Consider the following 19,788-nt stretch of genomic DNA (forward strand, 5'->3'; position numbering starts at 1 on the left):
GTCAAGTATACTTTATTAAACGCAGACTTATGTCGAAGGCATATTCCAACAGTATTGAAGATTAAGTAAAAGATATAACAAAACGGAATTGAATTATATTGAGTATTATAGTTGTTTTTTTATGGATTATATGGTTCAGCCTTGTATTGTTTTATTGGATTGCATTATTTTAAAAATACGTATATTTTTAAGCTTTTGTGTAATTAATATGTATCTAAATTGTTTTTTTAGTGATTGACGTTGACAAGCAATCTTTTGATTTTATGTCAATCAAATATTTTTGACATTGACTTTGAGTATATACTTTTGAAGTGAAAAATTCTTTAGCGGCGTTGAGCACTTTTCTTGGGATGGGTTTAAAATATTAAACTCACAGGCAGGACACGTGCCCTGATCGAAAAGTCATAGGACAAATTATATTGGAAAGTAATAGAATATTTTATACTGGAAAGTAAAAAAAACTACCGATGGGATAAGTAGCGACGGGCAAGGAAATATCGATTTAGCAATAGAATTGTGAATTGAAAATTTGATGCATTTCTTGGGATAATTTTTGAGTTTTTTTTTTTCAAAATTGTGTTTAATAATTGCAAAAGTAATAGTGTATTGAAAAATATTAACAAACTCAAATAAATTTGTAAGTAAAGAATACAAAATATCCTTCAAAAGTACACGTTAGTTACATACAGAGAACACCAACATAAAATGGTGTGTTTATTTTCACCTTTGTACTATTTGTAGTGGATTAAGTATTAAGATCGTATAATAAAAGGGGCTCTGAGGGTGGCATTTTGTAGAAGCCGTAAACAACAAAGATATAGAGTATTTATGACTGGAAGGACATGGAAAGCTACGATAAAACATATTTTAAAGATATCATAATTTGTAGTGAAATCTACAGGGCCTTCATAATCATCAAACCCTCTCTATTTTATAAATATATATATATATATTCTAATAATAATCTATACTATTAATAATAATGCGAAAATTTGGATGGATGTTAGATCCTTAATCACACTAGAACAGCTAATTGGATCTGGATGAAATAATTAAGAAATTTTGCCAAAGAGATTATCTATAACCTGGCACATTACTTGAACTTGAACCCAAAATAAAGTAAAGTATTAATTTATTCATGACAACAAAAAACATTATATACATAGTAAAATTAACAATTTTATAAATACGGCGTCTAAAATAAAAGTATAATTTTCACAAACAAAGGAATCGAGACGATTTTTGTATAAAGGTATTTTAGGGTCATAGATTGACAAAGGCTGTTTTTATCCCCATTAAATGGAAGGTTCCTATGGGATATGTTAATAATCCGAATATTTATAATATTTGATCTGTTTACACTAACTATATTATTTAAAAGAAGATAAACAGTTCCTTTATTTTAAAACCTTACCATTGTAGTTGAACGTATTTTTATAAAAGCATTGAAAATAGTCAATCCTTCGTGAAATATATTTACAGAAACATCTTCTTAAAAACAATTATTGGTTGTTGAGACAGTACGAGCAACAATTAACTTAACATCAGCTTACTATATATCCACCACACTACTAGTCTTTTTTAACAAACATGATCACTATATATTTAAAGCGTTTCCAGTTGCACATATCTTTGTCAACGAATTTTATGGGCCGGTCTCAGATATATTGTGGTAGCAATCGTAAATCTATTTACAGTAATAAATATTTTAAACCTTGCAATATAAGAATATAGATACTTTTACAAATAACATTTTATTTACAAAAATTGCAAGTATTTATTGAATGATGACAGTATAGTAATTAAACAAACTAAGCCTATGGTTTTGATTTAAATTTCGAACTCCATATTGAATCAAATCTAACTAAACGTATCTTGAAATCCGTGAATTATAAAAATACACATAAATAATAACAATTTATGATACGTCAAACACTCAAATATATAAAAAGATATATTATAAGAAAAGAAAGATTACAAAATACGAAGTTGACGTAGTAGGTATATTGCGCCTGCCGCCCTGAGCGTTAATGTACTATAATTTTACTGACACATTACTTATACTTGTCATTGAAGGTTAAAATTGATATATCCATGACAAAATCCATCCCGGAATAAGCAATTTGCCCCAACATGGTATTGTATGATGTTAAGAACAATGAAACTACTTCGCAATAGGCAACGATGCGGAACCAAGACTATTGTTTCGTGCCCATGAATTATCCCAACCCCTGCCTCTAATTTCATAAAGAATATTACTCCCAACAACATGAAATCTTCGTATTAGTGCCGTGAACAGCATGAGAGAGCATTCAACGGTTTTATTTATTCTATTCGGTCTGTCCAGCGCAAATCTCGCAAAATGTCATCCCATTACGAATTCCAATTTCAACGAACACATAAGGGACTTTTCTTTGAAGGATAATATTGTAAGTTATAAGTTAACGGGATCATATTTCGAATAACGCTTTGTATAATAATATCAGCGTTGTGTTTCAGAATACGAGCCATGTGAAGACGATGCAGAGCTCGGGACGATATGGAAATCATTCTTCAATACCAAGTTGGGATCGATTCAAGGTTTTTATGCTTTATCTGTCTCATTTCTGAATAGTTTTATAGCCTTTTAAAGAGAAATCGCAATACATAAATAAACATAGGTGATATTAGATGTATTGTGGCTTGGATTTTTATGATGTTAGTTTTACGCACGCGTTTTACCTTATATAGTTAGTATTGTTATTGCTAACTCTTTGTCAGATATATTATGATTTGATAGAAGATCTGTATATTCAGTGGAAGTTTTCTTTCAAGACATAACTGCCTCTACGTCTGTTTCTACTGCATTGTTGTGTTTCCGTTTGAAGTTTTCGGGAGCTGATTTAAAAACAATCGCACAAGAGAGATTCGATCGAGATTTTATTTACCTTCCCTCTGTGTCAGGCGTGAGTCACTTTTCACGCTTTAGGTGTCAACAGGTACGAATACCTAAAGAGAGTATTTTTGAAGTCGATATGTAGTTAGTTTTAAATTGCTTATGTGTGCCACTTTTATTCCAGTAATAGGTAGGTACATATTTTATTTTCTTGGTAAACTAACAGGAGTAAGTCAAAAGAGTTTAATATAAACAAAACACACGTAAGCACTTTAGCTAGATATGTACCTAATTAGGCAAAATAAGTAGTTAATTCTTTCTAATGTCATTGTGTGAGTTTTTTAAAGATTTTGCCTTGTAAAATTGATCCTCGATCTTATAGCGACGAATAAAGAGCCAAGTAGTGTGATAAGTACGAGTAGATTCTAATGTGCGTAAACTAATTTACCAATATGTTGTGAGTTCAACGTAGCTGGGAAGTGACTACGACTTAAAATGAATCTTAATACCTCGCACCTTAAGTAGATATTTCCTTAAAGGATATTATTAAGTAAAACTTCTCTACTAAAACTCTTTAATCCCGTCAAAGCCATGGTTCTCAGGTTTGGTGGTGAGCAGAAGAGTGACGTGTATCTTGACGCGTATGCGTTTGGGCCACGTTTGCTCTCCTGTTCAACTGGCGAAATTTGGAATTGTGAATAGTGATCTGTGTGAATGTGGTGAGTTGGGTGACCTGAACCATACATTTTCATCATGCCCAAAATATAACCGGGAATCGTTATACCCGGGTCTTATTCAGTGTCATATCCCACTTCCTACTTCTGTTGACATCCTCTTATCCTCTGACAAACCTTGTGTATATAAACTTCTTTCCTAATTTATCCTATTAAATGATATTAAACTGGAAATTAGTAGTATAAGTATTCCATTATATATTATTTTCTATCCTTTCCTGATCCTATCAAAAATTTCGTTAGTTATTTTCTATTTTTTTCTGAGTAAATAAGTTTCCTCCGTTTTAAAAAGAAATAAAGAAAAAATAAAAACTTGACAATGGCTCATTCGCTTAACGCGCAGAGCCAATAAACCACGAAGAAGAAGAACTCTTTAATCGGTGTCCATGTTTTGACATTAGTTTTTAAGTTGTGTCGTTATATATGGCCTTAGTTTAATATTGTGGGGCAGTTTTTAACTACATACAATACTAATAATACGGTTGAAGCGGAGGTCATTTATTCATACAATCATCCGATCTGACTATTTTACAATAGAACCAATTCGGGAGTGTAAATACTCTTTGAAATGATAATTTCAAATGTGTCCATAAACTTCAGACAGGTATCAAACAGACAAAACATTGAAAATTAAACGTACTCGTTATTCTATTCAATACATTAACAGTTCACGTATGACGTAGGCTTTTAGCAATTACATTGACATGTTTTGAAATACCAATAAACACGTCAAAAAACTAGTTGGAATATCGCTAGCGTGGCCCACATATACGATAACGACCGGAAATATGACTCAGTAGCCGATACATACAATTAATATTATTACACCAACTTGATAACCAAGGCTTTTTCCCTTGCTGTAAATAGCAAATAAGAGATAAATAACAAAAATATATTTAGTAGGATTTTTTTATGAAAATAAGGGACGAGACGATCAGGACGTTCAGCTGATGATAATTGATACGCCATGCAGTGCCGCTCAGAATTCTTGAAAAGCCCAAAAATTCTCAGCGGCACTACAATTGGTCTCGTCACGATGTTAAGTCTCATTTACCCAGTAAGTTCACTAAATTTAAAAGGATCTTGGTAGAATAACTTTTTATGGATGATCATTGATGTAGGTACAATAAAAAAACCAGACTCACGCCAAAGAAGCAAAACTCTGCTTACGTGACTTTTAGGCGAGATTTTGAGTTGTGTTTCTACCACGCTTTGAATACAACGCCACGCAATGACAAAGTGTTCATTAAAAAACTGTCCCATTAACAGCATATCCAAACATAAAAAGGATGGAGTAAAAAATAACAAAATTGTGTAACCTACTTGAAGTTTTTATTCATTTTGCTAAATAATAACTTTTCAATTGCTTAAACAAAATGTTCTTACCTGGCGTTAGTCTCGCGCGTGACGAATTATTACTTTTATTTACTTTGAACATTACCTCCAGGAAATAAGGTGTTAATTTGAATGAATATTTTAATGTTTTCCGTATAAGTTAATGTATACGTATGTACAATGCTGATCAGACATTATCTGACGACCTTTTAATAGGGGGATGGGCTTTGAACTTCTGATTCGCCACCTCTGTGAGTCACTCATGCTGGTGAAGTCGGTTCAATTTAACGGGTGTGCGATCAGTCAAAGCAAAATTTACCAGAAAATTATTACATAATATATTTTGTGAAGCCTTTTGCATATAGAACAAAACCAGTAGTATTTCGTATTCGATTAAATGACGTCTTCACTTCTTTCGTGTGGTTTAAGCACATACCATTTTTTTCAATTAATGCAAGTATCACATTTTAAATAAAATACTATTACATTTCAATTACTTAATTTATTACATACTGAACAAAAATATTAAATATGTCTTATTTATTTACTTATTATATATTAAGGAATAACTTATAGTTCTTGGATCATTTATACGTTGACATAGACATGATTAATCTAGAGTGTAGGTGCCCCTACTTTGAGCAATGCACGCACACTAGCACAAAGTGTCATATAAATCGCGAGTGTAAGACTTTTTTTTATGAAAATAAGGAACGAGACGAGCAGGACCTTCACTTGATGTTAATTGATACACCCTGCCCATTACAGCGCAGTGCCGCTCAGGATTCTAGAAAAACACAAATATTCTGAGCGGCACTACAATTGCGCTCGTCACCTTGAGACATAAGATGTTAAGTCTCATTTGTCCAGTAATTTCACTAGCTACGGCGCCCTTCAGATCGAAACACAATAATGTTCACACATTACTGCTTCACGGGAGAAATAGGTGCCGTTCCCATAATCTAGCCGGCATCCTGTGCAAAGGAGTCTCCCACTAGAACCACTCCCGTAGAGCGTGGCTTGTCACGCACACTAAGAAGCATGAGACTTTATCTAGATGTATAAGTATCTAAGTTATAGTTAAATAATCAGAATAATTAGTAAGGTACATACATAACTATGCTTTGTTTCATGACAAAAGGTGACAAAAGGAGGAAGACATTCACTTAATGTTGAGTGACACGTCCTTGCCATTTCAATATAGTGCAACTGAGGAATCTTGAAATCTTGTCTACATGCTGGTTTCGGATTAAATCCATAAAAATAGTTGTCTTACACCGATGATAATGTCGTAGTAACGAATAATCGATGTTTTACTACGCGCCATAACGCGTCATTGGCACAAAGTCACTATCAGGGATCGGTCATAAAAAATCCCTGGTAAGAAAAATGAGACAGACTATATTAATTATTAAATTGACATCTGTCCTTGACTTGTATGCAAAGTTTCAAATTAATCCGACGTTTTGAAGGGGTCGAAAATTACGTTTAGATTCCGTTACATACAAACAGACATATATAAGGTAATAAAAGTAACACAGACTGTTTAAACTATAATAATAAGTTTGCAAAGTTTCATTTCAATCCATTATTTAAAGTGGAATAAGATCGTGTCCAAAGATGTCGTTACACATTACAAAAGTTACGTGCAAAATGAGACGTCACCCAGAGTGTACTAACATCACAAGAATTACATGATCCTTGTACGTACCTGTTTCGATACGTTATCCCAAATCAAATGTATTTTGTCTATTTCAATCACTGTTATAAAGACAGTGACAAAACATACACAACAAACATAATAATATTTTTATTAAAAGGTATACACCCAGTTAAAATTACAATAATACTTCAATTAAAAATAAACAAATAAATACATTTGAATTTGTAATTTTTTATATTATTGTTAATAACGATATTAAAATAGAGTGGGGTGATCAACAGAACCGAATCGCTGTGATCCCATTACACAGAGTAGGTATGGAGCCAAATGCAATTTTAAAATCTCTTCATACGCTTGGTATGAGTAAAATGTTTGTGTACCGGGCTATTAATAGGTACAATGAGACTTCCTCTGTTTGTGACAGAAAAAGATCTGGCCGTCCACGTAGTGTTCGAACGAAAAATATGGTCGGAAAAATATAGCAGTAAGGGAAAGAATTCGAAGTAATCCTATCCGAAAGCAAAAGATTTTATCTCGGGAGATGAAGATAGCACATAGAACCATGTCGCGTATTTTAAAAGATGACTTAGGACTTGTAGCCTATAAAAGACATACTGGTGATTTTGTATCTGATAATTTACAAAAGAATAGGGTGGTAAAATCGAAACAACTACTGAAGCAGTAAGCGGCACTGCATTGTAATGGGCAGTGCATATTAGTTCGCATCAAATTAACGTCCATCCCGTATTCTTTCTCATAAAAAAGTACTTTCCAACCAAAATCAAGACGTGTAGAAAGTACATAGCTTAAATGAACGCATAGCAGGGAATACCTCTCCCATGACGGGTATGAGATACCTTTGGAAATTCCCACGCAAAGGCCTTGAACAAACTTGTCGGAGTAATTGTTGCATTGGCTTGGATTGCAAATGATTATATTACGTTCGAAACATAGGTATAACATTATAACAGTAAGCATGCAATTTATGTACGATTAAAAAAAACAGTGGCACTCCTGGAGTGCCGACAAAAGTAAAAACTTAAACAATTACATGTGTATTTTTCGAATTGTCAGTGTGTGACTTTACATTCTTAGAGTACTGACAAGAGTATGGATTAAAAGTTTTCTTAAAGTGAAACTTTTATAACATCGCCTTAAATTTTTTCGTCCATCTATCGCATGTCGACCCACAATCGACCGCGGAGTACCGTAGAAGTGAAGTAGCATCATTGATTCCAACAACTGCTTTCAAGTCAGTATGGCCGCGCGGTCTAATGCGCCAGATTTAAACTCTGGTTCACGAGAGGGAGAGTAGGTTCGAACCCCTGGCCTGTGATATAAATCCTTATATCACATCGTATTTAAATTTTTATAAAAATGTTAACCATTTTTTTTTCTTTCGGTTAATATGCTGCTATTAATAAGTTAAAAATAGAAATAAAGTCCAATTGAACATGGTCCATTATGTAGCTTTTCGTGGTAACTGTATAAGAATTTATTTTGTAGTAAGGTGGAACCTTCACTTTCTTTTCTATGAGCATCCTTATAGCCTTCTATATTTCTCTTACGGATATTGGCTTTAGTGGAAGAGTCAACTGAAAGTGCTCAGTGATGCATATTTCCTTTGCTTTATATTTTTAGCAGCCCTTAAACTGCTGGAACTGCCGCCCTAGATATATTTTCAATATGAAAGGACTAGCGTGTCCACACAAGTCGCGCCCCACATCAGCGGCCTTCCACGGCTCCAGGGAATCAAAGTTATTGCATTTATTTTCTCGAAATTGATTCCATTAGAATTATTTTGATGTCATTTACAACACTACCACCGCTTAGAAAGACACATGGCGCTCTGAGAAGAAGAAGCGGCGCAACAAAATCTCCCAGCATTATTTTTTTGCGCTTTTTTCTCTCTCGGTCTCTTCTATTATCACGGGAAATTCCAGTCGGCTCTAGGATAGCCGACACGTTGACGGTAGCAAAGGCCTTATGGATGACGTCATTCTAGTCGGCATGGCGGGGGAGACGGATTGCACTACAGATGCAAGATAAGCCATGGTGACCCAGACTATCTACATGGTCTCCGCGGCGGGACATATGGGAAACTGTTCTAAGGATACCCAGGTGTGAAATAAACTAACCATCGATTCATTGTTACAATTTCTGTATATTAATATTCACTCCTAGCTGTTGGACTTTTAAGTGCAAATAGCACGTTTTGGCATCACTTTTTATTTATAAATTTACATAATTTTTTGACTTACTCGTGAAAGGCATATAACGCTTAAGTATTTTTGATTTTTAAAATAATTTGGAATACGATGAAGCTGTAAATGTTGATTTATAACAGTGCCAATGAGTTTCTCGTCACTTCTTTCCCATATTGGTGGTAAATGGTAAAAGAAATAACTTTTGAAATTCATAGGAGTCATATTCTTAAGCTAAATGAATAAAGTGAGTTTGATTTGATTTAAATTTCAAAAGTAGACAGTGTAATGACATTTTCAGCTAAACCGATTTTTAGTATATTCATTAGTCATAAATAGTTTCAAAAGTGCTCAGTCAATTCCTTGAAAAGTTTCCACTTCTGCGCTTTCATCGAATCACTCAAAGCATATCAAGTATCTGCTTATCGATTGATTATAAAACTTCCTGAATATTTATATCCACTTCTAGATGTTGGACTTCCAAGTGCAGAGAGCACGTTTGGGCATCATTTTTATTTTCCAGTGTTCGAATTTAAAATGACGTAAATCAAGAAGCGTTTTATGAATTTCGAGTTAAGGTAACGAACTCTGGAACGAACGCTTTTTTTTCATTTTTATATAATAAAGCACCTTTAAAATACCGTTAAAATATTAAATATGGTACACTGTCTTTAGCGGTATTGCGGCCCATACTATAATGGCCGCGCGGATACCTATTTTCGGCGTTGAAATGAAATTATAAATAATAGAGTTAGAGTTCCGGTATTCGGAACTTTTTCATTGGATATTTCCTCCTCTTTAAGGAATTTGTTTCCTTAAAACTCTTTAATAGCTTTTCAGTTATTAACGAATACCTAAATACAATCTATTTCATCATTCGTTCTTACTGCAATTTTTTATGTGCTAATACATACTTTTGATAATTTTTTTTAGACGGAATTCCGAATTGAATGAGCAATCGCTAATATTTTTAGGAGCTTTATCAAGAATTAATTCGTTTCTAAACTTGTTGAGTAGACTTTATAGTGAATTAATATCAACAACAACGAAATCATTCATAATGATATAATTAAATTAAAATGTTGATTCAAGTACCTCAAGTGGCCATCTTTTAGACATTACTATAGCTGTTATAGATAGTTCTGTTCTGCTCAAGCCACGCTCTGTCGCGTCTTCTGGTCACTGCCCCTTTTTCACACGGCCCTTTAATTTGCCTTTTCCTCTTGCTTTTTAGTTAAAGGAAACCTACAATATGATGCCCCTAGTACGTTCATAGGTTTGTGTTTTAAGACGCATTAAAGAAAACCATGGTTGATACATAACCTAGCATTAGTTTGGGATGAAATCGTATCTACGAATAAATCTTTGATCGATTTTTTTCTCCGTAGCTTCACTAACATCAAATGTGTACATGACTTTTTGATGTATTTCTATTAAAAAGTCAATAATATATTTTAGTAATATAATAATAATGTATTTAGTTTACAACATGTAAACCTTGTGCCAACCAACAAACATTTTGTGTTACTTGGCTTTAAACTTATTTACACACACACTTTTATGGACACGCCAAAGTACGAGTACCGAATTGCAATGGAATGTATCGGTACGATTGTAGACGACGCACGTTGAGTCAATATTTGTATTTATTATTGGCATTATGGTTTTACTTTCACAAATAGATCAATGGGTGATATAATTCTATAAGAAATATTTCGACTATAGTATACGAATAGTTTAGTATATTTATTATTTTATGAGTGAATATATTATTAAATTTATTAACGATTAAACATTTTTCTTTTCAGAATACTTTAGACAGTGAAATATCTGCTTCAAGTCATGGTAGAGGATTTGTTTACAATGATCATCCAGGTACTCCATAATTATTATTATACGTTTTTTAATGTTAAATACAGCCATGTAACAATTTAAGTGTTGAAAAAAACAAACCTTGAATTGTATTTAGCTTACTATTGTTAAATATGAATATTTCAATCACATTTTGTATTTAAGGAGTTAAAATTAATGTCAGGAAAAATTTGAATAATGCCAGGTACCCAAGCATCAATATAATCTTTTGTTGTTGTTTTGGTGTTCATGTTGTTTTTTACAATAAAATAAATCGATAGGTATATGATACGTATATTTTATTGTCGTAACATGTTATCCAGAAGCAAGAACTTAGTTCAATATTTGAATTAACTAGCATTATATAAAAACTACAATTATGGAAAATAATAAACTTAAATATGAGAACAAACGTACGTACATATCTACTCTTAATCGTTGACCATATCCATTTTAAGACTCATTAACATGACTAAAAAAGGTTGAATGGAAATGACTACTTGGAAAAAGTGTACTTTTTCTTCCTGCATCCCTCGTTGTATTTGCTGGTGTTTCGTGGTCAGCAGTGATCAATTATCACCAGGAATCCTCTTTGCCATTCTCAAAAACACATAAACCTTTTTGAACGTAAAGTATAATAACGTCCATTTCCAGTTAACGATTATGAGGAGATACCCCACCCCAGCTTTGGACACGGGTTTCCTTCATCTGATGTAGACCATTCGGTGCATGGACTGGAACATTACGGAGACTTCCACCATGGTCACCTTCCACACCACGTCGTTCATCAACATTATAACCACGTAAGTCACAGTAAACCTATAAGTCGATTGCACTCCTTCCTATTCTTAATATTATATGTACTTATACTCTCGCAAACATGTAAAATTTTGAAGCCAAAAATGCAGCTCTATTGAAAGATATTGCTTTTTAATTGTTTTGTTGCACTCAGGGTGAATTCACGAGAGTAGCGTTATTTATAATATGTTATAAAATTTAAGGATGTAAACAAAAGTGAAATATTGTATGTATCTCTATCGCATTGGAATATATTGTAAATGGAATAAAATAAAAAAATTAAATAAATTCAGTCATCTACGGACGAGTAAATCAAATCGAAATCATTTTATTTATGTAGGTCACGGAATTGGCACTTATGAATGTCCTTTTCTTTTTCTTTTTACATTTACCACCTCTTCGGAAAAAGTTGAGTTTGAGAATAGTGGCGAGAAATTCATTGCCACTGTTTTACATCAACATTTACAGTTTCATCGTTTAACAAATCATTTCAATTACAATATAATATGTAAAGTGATGCAACAAAAGTATGATGTGTTGAATTGATTGCAGGTGATCAGCATATTCTGATACATTGTATTACTCCTTACTTGATCCCGGTACGAAATTAACGTGAACAAAGTTGGAGGCAGCAATTTATTCAATGCACAATCGATTGATTGCTTGTGCTCACTATAGGAAAGGGGTAGAACTCTTTTGTGAAAAGTGCAGTCGTTTCCTTGTTGGAATATAAATATTTTTTTTACCAGTTGGAGGCGCCTTTGCACAGGTGCCGCTTAGATAATGTGTACCACCACGGCGCCTATTTCTGTCATGAAGCAGTAATGTGTGAGCATTTTCGGTCTAAAAGGCGCCGTATCTAGAGAAATTACTGGGCAAATGAGACTTAACATCTTATATCTCAAGGTGACGAGCACAAGTGTAGTGCCACTCAGACTTTTCGGTTTTTTTCAAGAATCCTGAGTGGCACTGTTTTGTAATAGGCAGGGCGTATCAATTACCATCAGCTGAATGTCCTGCTCGTCTCGTCCCCTACTGTCAAAAAAAAATAACTTAATTACATCTCCGATATGAAATCAACTGACCCTCTTTACTTCCAATATTTACTCACAAAATCCGCCTCAGCCAAATTCCTTAAAACGAAGAAGCTGTAAATGTTGACATAAAAGAGTGGTGTGTGGCAATGAGTTTCTTGCCAAATTTTCTCATTAAAGCTCAACCTTTTCCGAAGTTGTCGTAAACTTTAAAACAAAACTTTTTTGATATTCAAAAGTTTCATTTCCTTAACCTACATTAATAAAGTGATTTTGATTTGATTTGTAAAGAGAATTTTATTATGTTTATGATAAATTATAAATACTTTTTAATTGAATCAACTATTCTGAATTGAACCAATAGCTATCTTACGCGGGCAGCTGATGTAATTTATACCTAGTTCCGCCCGACTTCTCAAGGCCATTGGCTAGGGTCCAAACCTTATATTATCAAGTAAACTTAGATAATTTATACGTCTAGATAGAGCCTCTTGCTGTTAGACAGCCGATTAAAACTGGCCAGGATTATTACTTTTCTGTGCGTGATAACCCACGTATACACTCGCGGTTTGTATTTCACTTTGTGTTAGTGGTGCATTGCTCAAAATAGAGGTTAACTGTCAAACTCAATTTCTCGGCGTTTTCACATTTGCCACAGTCTATTTAGACGTATAAATGATGTAAGCTGGTAAATTTTTACTTTTATGTGCAGTTAGTGTACCTAGTCTTGCCATACGAGTACTGAAACAAAGAAAAAAAAATTCTATTGCAAATAACATTTATTACTTTTACAGTGTGTTAGTTTATTACATAAATATAAAACATAAAAGCCTATTCTAAGGTATCCATTGGCTGCAATACAGTCCTTTAAACGTTGAGGCCAGTTATCAATAGAAGCACGCACTCTTTCCGTAGGAAAATTATTTACTGCCAATCGTATGGATTGTTTTAGTGACTCCAAATTATCATGGCGTTTAGAGCAAGCTCTCTAAAACTGACCATAAATCATAATCCAGCGGATTATGATCGGGACTAGACGACGGCCAGTTTTCAGCTCTGTTGAAGTCCGAAACGTTCGTTTCCAACCAAGACTGCGTAGGCCAAGTTTAATGAACCGGCGATGAGTCTTGCTGGAAGGACCATTCTTGGTTATTGAACATTGTGTTGTTAAGGGGCTTCACTACCTTCTCAAGAATGGTATCTTGATACGCTTTTGCCGATGTTTTGATATCTTATTCACAAAAGTATGGCTCAGTCACTCCTTCATAGCTAATACCCCATCAAACCATCACTGAAGTCGAAAAGTGCCAACGTTGCACTCTGTCGACTAATTGGGGAGCTAGGAAGAACTGACCAGTACGTTTCTGATAGGCTGCAATTCCTAAGTCATCTTTTAAAATACGCGACATGGTTCTATGTGCTATCTTCATCTCCCGAGATAAAATCTTTTGCATTCGGATAGGATTTCTTCGAATTATTTCCCTTACTGCTTTGACCATCTTTTTCGTACGAATACTAAGTGGGCGGATCTTTTTCTGTCACAAACAGAGGAGGTCTCATTGTACCTATTAATAGCCCGGTACATAAACATTTTATTAATGGAGACTTTTAAAAATTGCATTTGGCTCCATACCTACTTTGTGTAATGCAATCACAGCGGTTCGGTTCTCTTTATCACCCCACCCCATTTTAATATCGCAAAATATTGTACAATGTTTTGGCGACAAAATGAGAAAACTCAATGAACAATCATATAAAAATGACAGATTCCAAATTCAAATGTAATGTTAGCTACGCATGGGCTTAGGTACATCAATGGTTTGTCACTTCATTTGTCCGATAGCATTTTATGTCGCCTTATCGTATTTTTGCATTGTAATGACATCGCATTCACGAAACAGGAAACATAATACATTGAGAAATATATAAATATCACGTTCTAACTTATCATTCACTTGTATAACTGGTATTTGCATTCATTAGTTTAATATTTATTTATTTTATCAACGGATATGTAAACACTTGTTTTAATATAACATCAATATTGACGGGCAAAGTGCGACAGCCTATGTACGTTAAAGAAATAAATATTATGACTGTTTATTGTCAGTACATTTATGAAAATTTAATATATGATCACAAAAATCGTCACCTTTTGCTCCTTATATTGATTTTTATTATTATAACACTAGAAATAAGGGATTGCTTGTAACGAATTCTATACCTACTCTGTGATAAGTTGCATTATAGCTTTAAGGCGAAGAGTAAGCAGAAAACACGCAAACATGGTGTTTTTGGTCAAGTTTTATGGTGAAAATATAGCATTTCGAGCTATGAACACTACTTAGTCCTGTTACACATATCGTGAAGTCTTATTTATAGGTTGCTAATGCTTGCTGTTGGTTATAGTTAGCACTGCCGAGCCTTTTTGAACAACCACTTTTCTTTGAAGTTAAACAAGTTTTTTGGCATGGCGTGACGTAGATCTTAGAGCTTGTACTTTTTTGTGTAGGTTCATTTATTCAGATTAGTAGTGAATAACGAGGATTGTAAGCATATAAACTGTTTTCCACGCAAGAATTTTGAAAATATTGCCTTTGTTACATAGATGGCGGGCCGGCAGCCGTGAACTCATATCGCTCAAGGTCGCTGGCATTTAGTGTCGCCTTAAGGATAAATGCATACACTTTTATAATAAAGTCCCAGTCGCTGTTCAGGCATTTTCTATCAATACATTTAGGGATAATATGTTTTATTCAAAAATATCTCTGTCGTCCTACTACTCCACAGCATAGAATACTCAAGTAATCGAACAGCCTGGACTAGATTATGATTGTTTTATAGGAATAAGTTTGTTTCGCCGCTTCTTCTCTCGCACAGCGCCATTTATTTCCGAAGCGGAGTGTAATGGGAGAGACAAATTCATACATTAAGAAAGCTTAGCAATTTTAATATGATTTAAAAGACGGGCTACGAGATTTTCTCCTCATGAGGAAGCCTCTTTACGAACTGACGTAGAGGAGTTGTGAAGTGTTATTGCAATATGTAATGTTATTTTTCCATCTTATGGTAAAGAAACATATTTATTTATTTGGGCAACTAATAAATTACACTCTTTACATGCTTAAACTTAAAATATTATAATACATAATATGGATAAGAGTTAATTTACTTATTAGCTACCACAGCATTCATAATTTTTACTACGTTTATAAGACAGTAATATTAACAATTTAAAAACTAAAATCTATAAATATTGTAATATATGATTTAAAATAAAAATGAAATATGAAAACAAGGTTTCTAAGTCACGTGTGTAAATTATGTATTTTCTTTTTATATTGAAACGGAATGAATAAATCAATTTCTATTCTATGATATCGTCCCAATTAAGTTTTCATTTAATGTTTAAATTTCGAATAGATTAGGGGGAGATTAGCAAATTAAAGTTGAAGCGGAGAATCCGGCCATTATTTTTGATAAGCATTGTTCGTTGACCTGTCGAAATATATTATTTCAACGTACTACCACCCGAAAAGAAGTTAGTGAAGTAATTCTATTGACATAATCGTATCTATATCACGGAGGAATCCGGTGTTATTACAGAGGTCATGTATATTCTAATAATTATTTATACTATGTTATGTCCATATTTCTATCTATGGCCGGGTTCTTATTATTAGCACAGAGTACAGATACATAAGTTACTACCTTTTTAATTAAAGTAACGCGTGTATTGACTTCAAACATTGCAATTACTGAATGCTGACACCACGATACGATCGTAAATGTAACTAATTGCCAATTCCAACATCGTATGACATATTCGTTGAATTTTTCAAATAGTTTTGATATATTTGGGTTGGTAGTCTATTAGCGGCCGTTTTCAATAACCTATCTATCCTTAGTTTAACTTACGGATAAATTGCTGTCACCGTTTTGGATAGCTAAGATCACAAGATCTTATCTATTCATAGTTATGTCCAATATAGTTATAGTCCAATGCTATCTGTCCTTTTACGCTTACTTACATTTGGATAACCTCCAAATGTAAGTAAGCGTAAAAGGATAGATTTGTCGACGTCTAGTAAGTTAAACTTAGGATAGATAGGATATTGAAAACGGCCGTAAATAGATTAGTAAAATTCATTATAGGATAGTTCGAAATTGTCATTTAACATTATTTACTATTGATCTGTCTGACTTTATACGTAATGGCCTATTTCAAGCGTTAGTAATTATCTGGTACGCTATACGCTGGTATTATAATGTATTTATTATATTTTTTTACTGTTTATAGTTGCACTGTGGTTTAATGTTATACTTCTAGTTGCTAGTAAAGATTTTTTGGTTGTATTTCGCATGTTTTAATTAAATTTTTGTTTATAGGCATTAGCGGCCAGGACAGTGTTGTGGCCTTTAGCAGGGTTAGCTCTTTTGGGAGCTGCTGCAGCACTTGTTTCAAATCCTATTCTCTTACAATTAGGAGTAGCTACAGGAAAGCGGAGGAGAAGAGATACAGAAGAACTCATATCAGAAGAAGTTTTAGACAAAACGAAAGGGAAATATGAAAAGGAAGATGTTTTATCGAATGAAATAAACGAAGAATCGATAAATAAACCATTTAAGTCTTTAACTAGGAAATTGTTTTACAATAATGAAGGTGACGATCAACATACTAAAGAAACAAGTGATGGATTTATTAGAATTCGAACGGTAACAAAACCGATCTGAAAGATAAGTGTTAACATAAATAAAATATAAAGATCACAATGTGAAAAAAACCTTTAAACAATCTTTGAATATATAAATTATCATATAAATTTAAATAAAAAGCGTTTTTCTGTACGTGTGTTGATTTAATCTATATTTATAGATATGAGATACACCTCCAAGAAATTTTATAACCGGTCCAATATTTTAAAGAGACTACCTGAGTATTGAGTGTAATACGAAAAGAAATAATATTATGTTTGCATTTGCCATGACAGTTACGGGACCTAGTTATTAAAATATCCATGTTGTTTATATTATATTAACTAAAAAAGGCTCACCTGTTCAAAATTAAGATTGAATATCCGCCGAATCAAGCAAAACATTCACAATACACTTGAGCACACACACACTACACTTGGGAACAACTAAACAATTCACTTCCAACGGCAACACTGCAATAATTACAGTTATTGACAAAACATAACAGATCGGTTGTATGCACAGCACAATACGTCATCGAAGAGACTGAGTTGCGGTGTGAAGTTGTATAATATTTGTAAGTCAGCGGGCCGAGAAACTGCTTTCAATGAAGTTTGTGTGCCGACTGTTGACCTTTCGTTGTGTGCGTACGCGCAGAGGGATGTTGAAAAACACGATTCATTTAAACTTACGTGTAGATGTGTGTGTGCCTGAGTGGGCTACTCACACAAGCACGGGTTCATTTGGCAGGGGGAGGTTTTAATAACATTATATTAGAGAAGGTGTTTTTAATGAAACACACATTAGTTTTTAATTTTTTTTTCTCGGCCGGAAGCTTTTATATTTGGTAATCATCAAACGCCTATTTGAAGCTATTTTTTAGACGCTATTTTAATGCTTAGGACAAACAAGCGTACGGGTAACCTGATGTTAAGTGATCATCACCGCCCACATTCTGAGCGTTGCCGGCCTTAAACAAAGGTGTAAGCGGTTTTTTTGAAGGTACCTGTGTCGAAACGTCCTGGAAACACCGCACAAGGAAGATCATTTCACAGTTTGGTAGTACGTGGAAGAAAGTTCCTTGAAAATTGTACTGTAGAGGAATGGCAGACATCTAGATAGTGGGAATGATATCCTAATCTGTAGCGTGTCGTGCGAAGGTGTAATTAGGCTACAGGGATTAGTTCAAACAGCTCTCCGGAACACTCCCCGTGATAAAAGCTGTAGAAGATACACTATGAAGCGACGTCTTTACCAATTGCCAAGACGTGATCTAGCCGTTCAGAGGTTTAATGGTTCGAGGTGATACTGCGCCAGACGAGAGACGACGCCTTCTTCACATTTTTTCTTATGAAAATAAGGGACGTGACGAGCAGGACGTTCAGCTGATGGTAATTGATACGCCGTGCCCATTACAATGCAGTACCGCTCAGGATTTTGAAAAACTCAAAAATTCTGAGCGGCACTACAGTTGCGTTCGTCACCTTGAGACATGAAATGTTAAGTCTCGTTTGCCCAGCAATTTCACTAGCTACGATGCCCTTCAGACCAAAACACAGTAATGTTTACACATTACTGCTTCACGAAAGAAATAGGCGCCGTTGTGGTACTCATAATCTAGCCGGCATCGTGTGCAAAGAAGCTTCCAACTGGTAACTGATACATACTAAGATCAACGACAAACCACCAAAAGGGACGACTGCTTGCTCCCTTTGACACGCTCCGTCACACACTCTCTTTCTAGCTTCATTTCTTCCTTTGTTTCGTGTCAACGTTTTTTGTTATCAGCAGTCCCATTAACACGTACTTACCCACCAATGACCAAGGTCTCCCAGGTTCTACTTATTTATTTAAATAATAAGGCACTTCAACAAAACCCCATGTTTATTCAAATTAAATTTTTTTTATTAAGAGACACTTAATGAACGTCAAAAACTACCATTCGTTTTATTTATTTCGTTACAATATTACATGTAGTATCGTACAATAAAATGTTTTAATAAATAGCCTGTGGGTGGTCGCTCTATTCCCAATCTGTAATAATATTATACTATGTATATAGTATATTATTATGTTATTTCAAAGCGGACGAAGTCGCGGGATGCAGCTACTATTTAGTATATGTTTTATGTTATCTTATTGGTCAGACTGATAGAAAGACTTTTAATATGCTCTTTAAATTAATATTCACTTATTGAGCACTCAGATGTATTTAATGTTAACTAGACACGAAATCAAATTTGTTTTTGACAATTATCTTTTATTTATAATTTTTATGGGCAAAACGACAACACTAAATTATTCGAATAATGAACTCATGTCATTGTTGCAATTGACATTAACGATAGTAAGACCAGCACCAGGCTCACATTTTGTATGAGCCCATTTTCTGAAAACTTGACATTGTATGCATGTTTCTCGCCTGATAAACTTTAAACTTCCCAGCTACAATCTTATTTGGCTTCAGTACAGTGGACACTCCTGTCTCATCCACATTCCAAATATCCGTCTGATACACTGATAATTACGTACTTTCATCATTGTTATTTCAATTTCACACATTTCAGAATTCAATTCAGAATGCAAAAATAACATTTTA

The 19,788-nt window shown here is 34.0% G+C and overlaps 1 protein-coding gene and 1 long non-coding RNA gene across 2 annotated transcripts in view; one reads left to right on the forward strand and one right to left on the reverse strand.

Annotated features, from left to right (window-relative positions):
• The window catches only part of LOC126968051 (protein sprint), a 331,292-nt gene extending 313,582 nt beyond the window's left edge, over nt 1-17,710 (reverse strand). Inside the window, exon 1 of the mRNA XM_050812833.1 lies at nt 17,549-17,710. The gene's annotated coding sequence lies outside the window, so the exon portion shown is untranslated. The remainder of the gene's footprint in view (nt 1-17,548) is intronic.
• Nucleotides 2,514-17,081, forward strand: LOC126968110 (uncharacterized). The gene is made up of 4 exons (XR_007730141.1): nt 2,514-2,580; nt 10,620-10,686; nt 11,317-11,465; nt 16,884-17,081. It is a non-coding gene; the product is annotated as an uncharacterized LOC126968110 (long non-coding RNA).
• Nucleotides 17,711-19,788: the final 2,078 nt, after the last annotated feature.

Source organism: Leptidea sinapis, chromosome 14 (assembly GCF_905404315.1).
Source record: "Leptidea sinapis chromosome 14, ilLepSina1.1, whole genome shotgun sequence".
NCBI lineage: Eukaryota > Metazoa > Arthropoda > Insecta > Lepidoptera > Pieridae > Leptidea > Leptidea sinapis.